Raw genomic sequence first — 13,296 nt, 5'->3', positions numbered from 1 at the left:
AATTTTACTATCATAACTCTAGTAAACTCCCACATTTTTGTTTATTTTTTTTTTTAATTCATTACAAGTTAGAATTTTTTAGAGACCAAAATTTGTTTGGGATGTTTTTTTTTTATATGAAATAAATTTTATGGAATATTTTTGAGAGTTGCAAATTTTTCGATCATTTTTTTTTGATAAATAATATTCATTACAAGTTAGAATTTTTTAAATACCAAAATTTGTTTGGGACGTTAATTTTTTTATGAATAAAATTTTTTGGAGTATTTTTAAGAGTTGCAAATTTTTCGATCATTTTCTTTTAGATAAATATTCGGAAGAAAATTTTGTGTCAATTTTTTTTCTAATTATTTATTATAATAGAAATTTGAATTAAAAAAAAAATTCTAAAGTATTGTATGGTAAAAAATCAAAAATTTTTGAATATAAAATAAACTTTTGAAGTAAATAAAAAAAATTATAAAAGACATAAATTGTAAAACTAATAAAGTAAATAATTCTTTTAGACATCAAATATTTTTATGATTAATTTTAAAAGGTCAAATTTTTGTTTTTTCAATGATTAAATATTAAATAAAAGTGAAATGATTTTTTAATTCAAGATTTTTTCTCTTAAATCAAGTTAATTTTTTCAACATTTAGTTCTTTGATAATAACATTAAAAAATGACTTTTAAATAAGTGAAAATTTTTTAATTCATCACAAGTTAAAATTTTTAAGAGAGCGCACTGTTTTGACTTTAATTTTTTTTTTATAAAAAAAAATTTATGGAGTATTTTTAAGAGTTGCAAATTTTCCCATCATTTTTTAGATAAATATTCGGAGGAAAATTTTGTATCATATTTTTTTTACTAATTAATTATTATACTAGAAATTTGAATAAAAAAAAAAATTATCAAATATTGTCTGGTAAAAAATCCAAAATTTTTTAATAAAAAAATAAATTTTTGGAGTAAATAAAAAAATGTATAAAGGAGATATAAATTATTAAACTAATAAAATAAATAATTCTAAGTTTGTTGGCCGTAAAATATTTTTCTGATTAATTTTAGGTCAAATTTTTCTTTTTTCAATTATTAAATATTAATCAAAAGTAAAATGATTTTTTAATTCAAGATTTTTCTCTTAAATCAAGTTAATTTTTTCAACATTTAGTTCTTCGATAATAGTATTAAAAAATGACTTGTAAATAAGTGAAAAAAATCAATCAAAATTATTAATAAGATTAAAAAAAAACCTTAAAACTATAAGAAAAAAAATTAAAAGGTATTGTCTGGTAAAAAATCCAAAATTTTTTAATAAAAAAATAAAGTGTTGGAGTAAATAAAAAAATGTATAAAGGAGATATAAATTATTAAACTAATAAAATAAATAATTCTAAGATTGTTGGCCGTAAAATATATTGCTGATTAATTTTAGAAGGTCAAATTTTTCTTTTTCAATTATTAAATATTAATCAAAAGTAAAATGATTTTTTAATTCAAGATTTTTCTCTTAAATCAAGTTAATTTTTTCAACATTTAGTTCTTCGATAATAGTATTAAAAAATGACTTGTAAATAAGTGAAAAAAATCAATCAAAATTATTAATAAGATTAAAAAAAAACCTTAAAACTATAAGAAAAAAAATTAAAAGGTATTGTCTGGTAAAAAAATCCAAAATTTTTTAGTAACAAAATAAACTTTTGAAGTAAATAAAAAAATTTATAAAGGAGATATAAATTGTTAAACTAATAAAATAAATAATTCTAAGTTTGTTGGCCGTAAAATATTTTTCTGATTAATTTTAGGTCAAATTTTTCTTTTTTCAATTATTAAATATTAATCAAAAGTAAAATGATTTTTTAATTCAAGATTTTTCTCTTAAATCAATTTAATTTTTTCAACATTTAGTTCTTCGATAATAGTATTAAAAAATGACTTGTAAATAAGTGAAAAAAATCAATCAAAATTATTAACGAGATTAAAAACCTAAAAACTATAATCAGCTCATTTCAATCAGCCACTAAACGATTAAAACAAAAAATGCAAGCCGATATAATATATCGAAACCGACACACTCGGATGAACATTCCCAACAAAAACTCTCGATCTACGGTATAGAAAAAAAATGAACAGTCTCTTGTATGATATCGAGAGTAAAGTGATCGCGAGAACGAATCACGAATGATTGGTCTAGGTGAGACCAATTGATTGGCGGCACTTGAAAATGAATATTACAGGCATATACTTATATTAATTTCTGCTGGGGATTTGCGATATTGATAGAAAAAGACTTATATTTGCAATACCCCGCCTATTGGTTTACAAAAACGATAACATTAAAGCTGTCGGACTGCACCGTTGAGCGCTCATATAAATAAATAAATAAAAAAGTAAACGTTCTGTAGTGTGTCAGCCATTAACTCTCTATGTCGCCAGACTAAGACGTATCACGTGCGTAAAACTATACTTATAGAGATAGACTGTACTAACATAACCCGTTGTCCGTCGCCGGATCATATGGGACAAACTCTGATCATCATCATGCTAGTTCTCTTCTCTTTTCTCTCTGGATAGTAGGTAGTATGTAATATGCGAGAAAAAAACATTAACAGACCGTTATGTCTATGTAGTTAAGGTGTATGCGTTCGCAGAAATTAAAAAAAATTATATTTTAGTGGAAGGTACACTGATAGAAGGATTTATTTGTATTAAAAAAATATTTGTTTAGTTAAGAAATCATTTATTAGAGACCATTTTTTAGTATCAAACAAATATTTCTTAGTATTTAAAATGATTTGTTTGTATTTAATAAATCAGATATTCATTTATTAAATATTAATAAATCTTTTTAAATACTAAGAAATATTTGTTAAGGACTAAAAAGTGGTCTCTAATAAATGATTTGTTAAATATTAACAAATATTTTTAACTATAAACAAATCCTTCTATCAGTGTAGTACAATACCCCTTGGCTGAAACTGTTTGCTTTATTAAAAGCTAGTAAATTTTGCTAAATTAATATTATATCAATTTTAAAAATTTTAATAACAAATCAATTACAATAAAAAAACGCTTCTAAAAATTTTCACTTGTAGATTTTATTCATTTTCACTTGAGTAACTTTTTAATTAAATTTTTTTTTTATAATAATTTAATTGCTGTAAAATTCTGAAAAAATTAGCTGATTCGAGAGAAATATTGTTGATCTAAGAACAAAATTATTTTTAAGAGAATCTTAATATTTTTATTCAAGAATTTTTTACCTTGAAACTCGTTTTATAAGCGGAGAAAAATTGTATATTAAAAGATCAAAAATAATTTAATTTTAATTTAGAATAATATAATTTTGAAAGTTTTCTATGAGTTAATTATCGAGTTAAGATATTTTTTTCTGTATAATTAAATAAGATTAAAAAAAATTAAGTTAAACAATTTTTTTTTCTTTCATTTTATAAAATGTTTATTTTTTTAATAAAAAAAATTTATTTGATTTTCCAGATTTTTTTTATTTATTTCTACAAATTAGGTAAACAAGTCGGTTTAAAGAGCAAAGAAAAATTTTACAGTCCAAGAATTTTCATCTGAATTAATTTTTTTTCATTTCCAAAAAATTTTCTCGGTAAAAATAAGTAAAAGCCTTCATTAAAAGATGCGAATAAAAAAAATTAAATTGAGTATTAAAGACTTAACAGAGATCTTTTAATTTACTATTTACGATTGATTCTTAAGTACTAGTAATAAATTAGGCTACTTGGTACGAGATGTGGGGTGTAAGATGTAATATGGGAGATGTAGAATGGTATGACCTCTCGACACCTCAGGCTGCGACATTCATCTGTATCTGGCTCGTTCTCTTTCTCTGCTCCAGAATAGATCTATTGAGATTGAGAATTAAACGCCGGGCTGCACGGTAAAAAAACACCCAGAGGAAACCGCAGGCACCCTCGGTGTCAAGGGCGTGTGCTGAAGCCAAAGAAAAAACGAGCACGAGATTGAAGCAAAGGGAGGAAGGACCGAGATCGGGGCTTAGAATAAAAGAGCGAGCGAGAGGAAGTGCAAGAGAGTGAGATTGAAATCCAGGTAGAAGGCAGAGATCTTACATAAAGATCTCTCGCACAACGGCTGTACCTTTGCCCTTACCTTGGACGACACTAGACCGTTATATAAAAGATGAATGAAATTAATAATAACAACAATGAAATGGATGAAGAGAGATGACGGCTCGTGCTAGAGGGGGAGTTCTGACGTATTAACGTACGAATTTTCTGCACAACGAATTCATCTTTATTGAGCCAAGTAAATATTTTTCTTGTTAATTATTTTGTTGAGCGAAAAAAAAAATTTTTTTTGACACAAGAAATTTCACTTATTCCAACAAAATTAATTCTCTTGCTTTAAGAAATACGTATTTTGATCCAAGAAAATTTTTTTAAGTCAAGAAAATCTTGTTGTTTTGAGAAAATTCAGCCTCTTGCTCCGAAAAATTTAGTTCTTGATAGAAGTATATTTTCTTGTCTTGACAAAATTTCTCTCTTGCTCCAAAAAATTAAATATAAAGATAGAAGTAAATTTTCATTAATATTTTTATTGATTAACATGTCAAATGGCAAGATCAAATAATATTTCATCATTTTTTTTCATTCAATATGTAGAATTGCACGCTAAAATAATATAAAAAGGGTATCAAATATTCAAGAGAAAAATTTTCTCAAGGTGAGAAAATTTTTTTCTCAGCTGAAGTAGGTGGCGCTGCTTCCCTAAAGTATCTAAAAATCTTGATCAAATATAAAAATTTATTGTATCAAATATTCATGATAATTTGAATTAAGAAAAAATGACTTCCACCGAGAATAGAATTTCAAGAAAAATTTTTACTTTGGCCAACACAACTTCGGTCTTCCTTCAGGCACCCGACAAATTTTCTTGAGCCAAAAATTTTGTTCTCCAGTCAAGAAATTTTCCTTTCTACGTATGTTTTAGAATGGGTTCGAGTAAAAAAAATTTTTTCTTGGATCAAAAATATAAAATTTTTTAAGAAAAACGAAATTATTATTACACTGATAATAAAGGTGACTTGACTCAAGAGAAAAAATCTTAAATCAAGAATATAATTTTAAAGAAAATGATTTTTTTCAGACAAGAAAAAAAATTTTGAACCAAGAAATTTTTTCAGATTTAGCTTTGGAAAATTGTGTTTAGATAATATATGATGTTAATTGACACTAAAGTATAAATTTTGTTCAGCTATCGAGAACTATACTAAGTTAAAAAATTTAATTTCGCCGACTATAGATCGTTCTGTTGAATTATGCATACGAATAAAATAAACAATGATTCAAGAGTATCAAATTAAAGAGGCGAAACAAAAAACCGGTCATCAGAATAATTTCTCTCGAAAGTTACATAGTTAGTTTTTCTCCGAACATAAAAAATAATGGAATACCTTGTGTTACTACATGTGCGCAAATGAGCGCTGAGATGGAATTAAAATCACGCAGAGATTACTCGCGGGGAGTAACATCAGGCGCTCATTGTAATTTAACATTATTTTTTATCGAGACGAAGGACTCACGTGAATAAAACGCCCCCTGTGGTCTTAAAAAAACCTAATTAATCATCCGAAACATTTTATTTAACTCTATTAGTCAATTTATTATTCAAAAAAACATAGTCCAGTTACTATATATTATATTATATTATATTAGTTATTGCCGTTGAGGTTAACGTAAATAAAATCTATATCCTTATTAGGATCATTATCATTATTATAAACTATAATCATAACAATCAATGTACCTACTATTGATCATTGATGTTATTTATCGTTATAGAGTCCAGGGCTATTTTGGATCGGTAGAATGAAAAATGTTTGGAGAAACTGACCATCAGGTTGTCAGCTCATGCAGCGGGCATTATCCATCGATCGTAAAATAGACCAAACAGTGGCGGGTGGTCATTCAGAAGCTGTCTTGTTAGATTGTTATTGTTATTGTGGAAACCTATGTAACGATCTTAGCCAAAAGGCCCGGAGATAAAAGTCGACACACCACCCGCTACATCGGCTAAATGGAATAGCAAGCTTGACTACAACAGAAATAGCAACAGCAACAGCTTTTGTGGAAGCAAAAGGCGTGTTTAGTTTTCTTATATTGTATTGGGGTCCTTCCGCCCTCTTACTCTTTTATATAAGCACATTTGAACATTAGTATCTTGTACTCTGATACTTTGATTTAAGATTTATGGTACTGGGCTTTAGATGATTAGTTGCTAAACTGACAAATTTGATGGTACTACATTTATTTATTCGGAAGTGATTTTTAGTGATACGAGGCACGAGTTTGAGTTCAGGAAAATTAATTTTAAAAATAGTTGAATAAATAATTATATCAGCTGAGATATGGATTTTAATTGATAATATAATTGGTAAATAAACTTAATAATTAATGTTTTTAATGACTCATTTTTTATCTTTGTTTTTTATCTTATCACCCGTTAAGTGGTTTAGTTTGTTTCCATCCTCGTTTGTTTCTCCGTCGCGAGCGCTATCGGGAAAAATATAATCGACAATTATCAGGACCTCCTTGACGCCTTAAGAGCTCAGTAGTATTAAGACATAATAATCCTTATTGAATTACTAATTCATTCATTAAATACACTCTTTTATATTAAATGATAACACTAAAAATTACTCCAATTTATTTTTTATTTGATATATATTATTAAGAGGATAAGAAAAATTTTCTCTTCAGGATGTTCATATAATAAAATCGGTTTTTTTAATTAAATTTAGTGTCATTACAAAGGTCTTGATTTGAATTTATGCCTTTTCAAGGTTTCATATCATTCTCACCGATAGTCAATTTATGATGATAATTATTTAGGCTGCATTCGAAAATGGTCTATCTCTAGATACATAATTAAGAAATGGCCTTGTATCTCATGAACTATTGACAGTTTTAAAGATATAAGCTCATCCTGATGTTATACTCATCAAGACCTTTCATTTAAGTACCCACATCATTTTTCATATATTTATATATATTTATATATATAATATATGTATATATGAAAAATATATCAAAAATGCATGTGGGTACTCAAATGAAAGCTCTTGATGAGATTAACATCAGGATGAGCTTATTTCTTTAAAAATATCAATAATTGACAAATGAACTTGTATCTTATGATCTATTGACATTTTTAAAGATATAAACTCATCCCGACGTTACACTCATCGAGACCTTTCATTTGAGTACCCACATCAATTTTTCATATATTTTGTATATTTTTATATATTATATATATGTATGTATGAAAAATATATAAAAAAATGCATGTGGGTATTCAAATGAAAGCTCTTGATGACTGTAACATCGGGATGAGCTTATATCTTTAAAAATGTCAATAATTAAGAAATGACTTTGCTATCTTGTCAACTAATGATATTTTCAAAGATATAAGATAAGCTCATCCTGACATTACACTCATCGAGACCTTTTCTTTGAGTACCCACATCAATTTTTCATATATTTTGTATATTTTTATATATTATATATATGTATATATAAAAAATATATAAAAAATGCATGTAGGTACTCAAATGAAAGCTCTTGATGTGTATAACATCGGGATGAGCTTATATCTTTAAAAAAGTCAATAGTTAAGAAAGTACAGTGCAATTTAATAAAAGTAATTATTTAATAAAGCAAAATTTTATTTATTTATAGTTCACAAGTCACGGCAGTCACATAGTGACTGCAATTTTGCTAGTATTATTTCTTTATTTCATAATAATTTAATAATAAAAAACAAAAGTGACTCATTGTTTAGTTAAAATTTAAAAACTTCACAATTATAAAATGATACATCTATTGAAATAATTAGATACATCTCTATTGAAAACTAAAATCCATGTAATAATATGCTGAGTAACAGACATCACACGTGCGGATGAAAGATTCTCGACTGGTATATATAAAATAAAATAGTACCGAGCATCGCCCCCCAAAATAAAGATCAGAGACACTTGGATTGTAACGTCTTGATGTATAAAATAAAATAAATATAATAGAAGAAGATAAAGCGCAATGAGGAGAGCGGATAAAAAAATTTAAAACCCGTACCGGTGTATCTAAAGAATAGAGCTTGGTCATGGATCTTTTTTTGGAATTATGATGATGATGACGATGATGATGGGCCTGTATAGAAAATACCAACTCCCGATGTAATATGCAATGTACGATAGAAATAGAGGATGGAGGATCTGTCGACAGAGAAGGTTTAGGTTACGGCGAGGGTGCAAAGGACCGACTTATAGAATACTATAGGTTTGTATAACTCAATGGGGCACGTGCTACTGAATCTTTTTTGGACCAAAGCACCCGGCGCTTCTTGCCAATCTTTTTCCAAAGCATTTTTATGTCTCAGCTTGTCTTACTCTTGCCCAAATAAAATACTACTTCAGCAGGTAATCTAACTGTTTATTTTTATTGATTCTTGATCATGTTAGTCTTGGTTTTGTTAGTGAAGACCAGCAGCGGGATCAATGCCACCGACGGCCGATCGTTTATCAAAATCTTAGACACTTTTTTATCTTACTTTTACTCGTATTGCTGCACATTTAAATACACAAGGAATAATATAATAATAATAGTAAAAAATAAGTATGGGTGGATAAAGAAATGTGAATTGAACCCCCACGCAGCTGCTCACATTTTTATTCGCGAGTCATTCTCATATGCTTGACTAATTTTATTCACACAATATAAAAATTCGTTATTTAGCTTTTTAGGAATAATACACTTTTTTTTTTGGGCAATTGAAATTAGTTAATTTTTTATTTTGAAAATTTGGATGAAAATAAAGTTAGCCGACATTTAAAAAATTTTAAGATTTTTTATATTAAAGAATTATTACAAAAAAATTAAAAAAAAATTTTTTCATTTGTTAAAAACTTCAAAAATTGTAAGTGCAATTTTTTAAAAATATTTAATAAATTAAGCAAAATAAAAAAATCAAAAATGTCGGCTAACTTTATTATTATTATAAATTTTGAAGCAATTTTTCATTTTTTTGTGTGAAAAAATTTAGTTTTTTTAAATTGTAGAGATTGAATATATAAGAAAGACACAAATTTTAATAAGTGTTAATTATAATTATAAACAGTGAATTTTTTTTTAGATTGTAAAAATTAACTAGCAATTAAAATGAAAATTTTTTGAAGTATTAGCAATTGGTCTAACTCCTTATTTTTTAGGTGATTTTTTAACATTTTGATGTAGCAACAGTCTAATTATAAATTATTTGAATGATCCAAACCAAAATATTATACTTCTATAAGACATTAAATTGTTTTTTAAAGTGATAATAAATTTTGAACTAATTGTTTTTTCACACAAATGGAAGATTTTCTGGAGTTAGACAATTTGTTAATTAGGGCGTTGGTATGCATATTTTGGTTTTAAGAAAAAAAATTCTCATAGCCAAAAAGGCGGATATAAAAAAGTAATTTTGGCTACAAAAATTGTAAATTAAAAAAACTCGGAGCCAAAACGTCGAAATTAAAAAAAAAAAAAAACTTTATTTATAAAAATGTAAATTGATTCTATAATTTAAAAAATTTTTGGAAATTTTCAATTTTTATAGCCAGAAGTTCAAAAAATTCTTATGTACGCCCTTATGGGAATTTTAATAATTTTAATAAAAAAAATTACAAAATAATTTTTAAAAAAGTAAAAATTGAATTTTTCGCCGCAAAATTTTTGACGACACAACTTAATAAAAATTTTTTTCAAAATTTGTCGACATTTATAATTATTTTGCAAGTAAATTTTTAAAATTTGAATGAAAAAAAAAATTTTTAAATTCCTCAAAAATCAAACTTAAATAAAAAAAAAAAAATTGCCGAGCCAAGGATAATTCAAGGCTTGTCAAGACATTGTCCGCCCTAAAAAATAATACTAACACACACCACTATACGTGGGCTTACGATAAAGTAGCCGGAACGTATATCTTAAAAGTGGGTTTTAATTATCCCAAAAAAGGCAAAGTTCCGAATGATTGACTCGCGATATTTATTAATTAAAAACTACCAAGTAAAGCCACATTGTTCCTTGATGAATATGAAATTGAACAATATTTTATACTTATAAAGTTGAAAAAAAAAAATTTATTAGGTGAATGAACTGTCAGTAAAAAATATGTAAATAACAAAAGTAAAAAAAGGTATTATATCGCTCGCGTTTCTTTGGACTGTTGTACAAAAGCATGTGCAGTTTCAGTACAGGAGGGAGCTGTTGCTGGTTGCGGTTTAAAGATGCTTGCGAGCAGAGTTAAAGTGCAACACGGTTGTTTCGGATGCATGACTTTGGGCCTGCATATATCCTTGCTCACGCATAGCAAGATCATACGTATAGTAGTCTCTTTACTTAACTTTCCATTCGTGCGTCCCGAACGAACGAGTTTCGGCACGCAACATTTTGCCATTTTTTTACTTCGCCGTTTACTCAAACCCAAACCAAATTATATTACACATATTTTGCCCTATAAATTCCTCACAAAACCCTCCGTTAAATCGCCTTTCGTCTCGCAATTAAATACGCAATTATCATTAAAATTACTAAAAACTACTGGATAATATTCATATTTTATTCTTTGTATCTAAAAAAAAATCACTTTGTTTAAAAATACTATAAAAGGGTTCTTAATGGTTTTTACTTCAAAAAATTAATCAATTTTTTTTATAAAAATATTTTTACGCCAAAATAAAAAAAAAAATTTTTAAAGCTTTTTTTGTCAAAATTGATGATTTAAAATTTAATAATTGAATAACAATAAATTTTAAATCTATACAAATAAGATCAATATTACAAAGAAAAAAAATTAACGAATCAAGAAAAAATTTCTTAAGCCAAGAAAATAAGTTTCATTGTCTTGGATCAAGACAAAAAATTCTTGAATCAAGTAAAATTCACTTAAACCAAGAAAATTTTTTTAGTTTAAGAATTTTTCTACTCAAATCGAGAAGATAAAATTCTTCAAAATTATTTACTTGATTCAAGTAAATTTTTTTTCTGTGTATATACAAAAAAAAATTTTTTAGAAGATTTGAGTTGTTTTTAAATAAGAAAAAAATTTCTTTAAGCAAAAAACATTGGATATATAGTAGTTCATAACATATAAAGTGTTATTGTCATGAAACTTTTTTTAAAATCATATTTTTATTTCTTCTTTTAATCCCCGACTTTTTCCGCGAATTCTCTTTAAATTTTACAAATATTTGTCAACAAATAGCTTTCATATTTGTAATAATCCAACACCCTCACTAAAAAAAAAATTCCTTCAATTCAAAAGAAAAATTCTTAAACCTAAAAAATTATTTCGACATTCTAATTAGCAAATTGTCTAACTCGATTTTAGAGAATCTTCCCTTTGCACGAAAAAAACGATTAGTTTAAAATTTATTATCACTTTAAAAAATCATTTAATATCATGAATATCTAATAAAGGTATAATATATTGGTTTGAATCATTCAATTAATTTATAATTGAATTATTGCTACATCAAAATGTTAAAAAATCACCATCTAAAAAATAAGGAGTTAAATTGCTAATTAGACCGTCGATTTCTAAGAGTTTCATTGTCTTAAATCAAGACAAAAAATTTATTAAAATTACTAAAAATTGAGTTTAAGAATTTTTATACTTAAGGCAACATAATAAATTTTTTTTTAATTCAAAAGACTTCTCTTAAAAAAAATTAATTGTTTTGTCAGTGCAAGTGTATAAAATTCTCGTAATTTTAATTTTAGATTTAATTTTATTTCTTTGAAATTTAATTTAATAAAAATTGATTCAATTTTAATAATTTAACATATTAAATCAATACCAAAAATAAAATTCTTATTTCTTTGATTTTATTTTATTTCTTTAAACTTTAATTCAACAAAAATTTATTCAATTTTAATAATTGAACTTATTAATTTAATAATTTAATAAATTATTAATTTAATAATTTAATAATTTAACTTATTAATTTAATAAATTATTAATTGAATAATTTAACTTATTAAGAGTTAAATCAATTAAATCAATATCAAAAATAAAATTTCCAAATTCCAACCAACTAACAACGCTCACAAGATCAAAACAAAAAAAAAAGTAACTCACCTTAGGTATAGAAAGCAGCGTGACTCTGCTGGTCGACGTTTGGATACTAATTTCAGCCAGCTCCTTATCTCCTTGTAATCTTCATCTGTATTCACTAAGAGCAAGCGTCAAATAGATTGAGGCAGATAAATAAAATATAAAATCCACTATCACCAAAATCCACTCAACCACAAATCACTCGTTTAATTTCCTCACTTGAAACTAAACTTTGAAAATAAATTAAAAATCGCACATGTCAATTGCTATAAAAATAATAATAGATAAAAAAAGTCAGAGCTGAAATAATTGGCGACTCTTGGATGGAGTAAAGCCTCTACTCTACGTAAAATCACCGTGTGTACTCTGGTGTGGTGAAGTACGCGCAACTGGTGGCATGTACACCTACAAGCTCTTCTCGGTGTTGTTCTCGGTCTGTTGACTCCCTAGCCTCCCTCTTATTCCCCACCCAGGACAATTTTCACCCTCTATCGGTAGGGGAAAGGGAGGAGACTGGGTACTTGTCCTGAAAAGTAGTCACTGTCGTCCCTTTCACGTCTAGTACAAGTACAAGTACACTATACCACACCGGAGAGTTGTTACAGGGTCGAATGCACTCCACGCGAGATATCAAGAGATTCACATTTCACATGTGTGGATGCAAGATGGTAGGAGGAGTGGGAGCTCAGACACGCGACAGTTCGCCCAGTGGGGGAATAGACCAAGTAGTGGGGTTCCGTTCCCCTCGTTCCTCTCCTTCGTACCGCCCTCTTAGTGTTCGAACAGAACGTACACATATGTCCACATATGTGCTACAAAACAAAACAAAATATATAACACAACATTAAATCAAAAGATCTTTAACTATTTAGATTTTGTTGCTTGTTTACCATTTTTTTATCTTACTTTTGGCCCATTTTTCACTTTATTGTAAATTTCAGCATTTTTATCTTTGTTTTGGCGCAATAAAAATTTATTTTAAATTTTTATTTTAGTCAAAAATTTGACGATAATTTTGTGAGTTAATAAATTTGAGAAGTTGATGCTGGCGCAACCTTCTCACAACTGAAGAAGATGGAGAAGGAGACTGCAGGAATGATGAGTTTGGATTCCTAGGGGTGGAAACCGCCCTTCTGTAAGTTCCCACGCCACCAAGAAATTCATCTGT

General features: G+C 26.9%; 1 protein-coding gene across 1 annotated transcript in view; it reads right to left on the bottom strand.

Annotated features, from left to right (window-relative positions):
* Window positions 1-12,907, bottom strand: part of LOC123267007 (protein glass) — a 58,764-nt gene extending 45,857 nt beyond the window's left edge. The window contains exon 1 of the transcript XR_006509937.1: window positions 12,153-12,907. The gene's annotated coding sequence lies outside the window, so the exon portion shown is untranslated. The remainder of the gene's footprint in view (window positions 1-12,152) is intronic.
* Between the last annotated feature and the right edge of the window lie 389 nt (window positions 12,908-13,296).

Source organism: Cotesia glomerata, linkage group LG6 (assembly GCF_020080835.1).
Source record: "Cotesia glomerata isolate CgM1 linkage group LG6, MPM_Cglom_v2.3, whole genome shotgun sequence".
Classification (NCBI taxonomy): Eukaryota; Metazoa; Arthropoda; class Insecta; order Hymenoptera; family Braconidae; genus Cotesia; species Cotesia glomerata.
Note: the sequence above shows the minus strand (reverse complement) of the source record. Positions and strands in the feature narration are given on the sequence as shown.